A 1,799-nucleotide genomic window follows, 5' to 3' on the forward strand; every position below is an offset into this window, starting at 1 on the left:
TGTGTGTTGGCACTCCGTCGCTTACGACGTCGAGGGTTCCAGTTGATCCGATCAACGGAACAGCCTGCTCGTGAAATTAACGTGCAAGTGGCTGAGCACTCCACAGACACGTGTACCTCGGGGATATTCAGCGTGACACATTGTGACAAGGCTGACCCTTTGAATTACAGGCACAACAGAAACAGGAAGTAAGAGTGAGAGAAAGTTGTGGTAGAAGAGTATAGCAGGGTTTGCCACCATCCCCTGCCGGAGCCTCGTGGAACTTTAGCTGTTTTCGATCAATAAACACTCACAACGCCCGGTCTGGAAATCGAAACTGTGATCCTATGACCGCGAGTTCGCTGCCCTAACCAGTGGGCCATTGCGCCTCCACTTGTGAATATATAATATATGCAATAACATATTTGATGTTTCTTGGTTCATCACAAAGAACAGAATAAGAGCCTTGCAAGGATAGAAACTGTCAGGCAGTGTCCCTTTAAAAGCCACCGAATTTCTATGTGTAGCAACAAACGTTCAAAATCTTTATCGTTTTATAAATCCTAATTCTTGTAAGACAGCTATTCTGAAAGTTCCACTGCAATGACGTGTACTTCTCACAATACTCCACAAAGAGTTATCTTTTACTTGTTTCGTTCACGAAACTGCGGTCATGCTGGGGCGTTGTTTTGAAGAAATTTTAGTTGAATGAATCGACACCAGTACTTGTCGTTTTACTTTTTCTCTAAATCTGGTACTTTGCCAAACCGCTAAGTTACGGAAACGTAAACATATCAGCGCCAGTTGTCAAACAGTGGTGGAATGTAAACACACACACACACGCAGGCACGCACGCATGCACACACACACACACACACACACACACACACACACACACACACACACACACACACACATATACACCACAGGCTTCTTTCAGTTTCCATCAATCAAATCGACTCACAAAGATTTGGTCGGCCAGAGTCTATAAGAGAAGACACTTGCCCAATTTTCTAACATGAAGTAAAATAACTAACTTATCTCATCATATTCTTTTGGTCAGGGTTATAGAAATCGTTTATTTTCGTTTAGTGCTTATATATGAAATACCGCGTTTGATTACGTAAACGAAACAGTTTCACTTGAAGTAACTTAACGTGATGTGCTGAGTTTATATATAAAACGAAAGAAAATATTTAATGGCGATAAGAAACAGCTTATATATCTCACATCACTCATCTAAGAGGATTTTTTAAACTAGTTCATTTATCAAAGAAATATTTAGTGTTGCTACATTCAAGTGATGTAACTATGTTTAATCTTCAGTATCCATGAAGGAATTTAATGGCATTTTATTTGATTTCAGTTGAAGTTATGAATAATAAAATATTTCTGCTTCAAGCGTTTATTTTGTTTACACGGAGAAATATTTCAGTATTTTGTTCTCAGAATGGCAGTAGCTTTAGATATTAGTGAAGTATCATGCTACTTGTTTAGTTTTATTTACACAACGTTTCAGGTGCATGCATTCATTTCTGTGAATTGCGAAGAAATGTTCGTTTTTATATTTCAGCTTTTTAAATTTTCAATTTACTAGCAACACAGAAACTTTCATGGTTTTTAAATTACCTTAAGAAAAGCAGACATAAAACAGAAACCTATGGTGAGTTACAATGTACATTGGAAGCGCTTCGTGAACTTGCTACTACATTATTTCAAAAATCTTAATCGGGATCTTTCAGTAATATTATAGAAACCCCATTTTATATGTTTATACGTACATGCATATATATATATATATATATATATATATATATATA

This window comes from Octopus bimaculoides, chromosome 6 (assembly GCF_001194135.2).
Source record: "Octopus bimaculoides isolate UCB-OBI-ISO-001 chromosome 6, ASM119413v2, whole genome shotgun sequence".
Taxonomy (NCBI): Eukaryota; Metazoa; Mollusca; class Cephalopoda; order Octopoda; family Octopodidae; genus Octopus; species Octopus bimaculoides.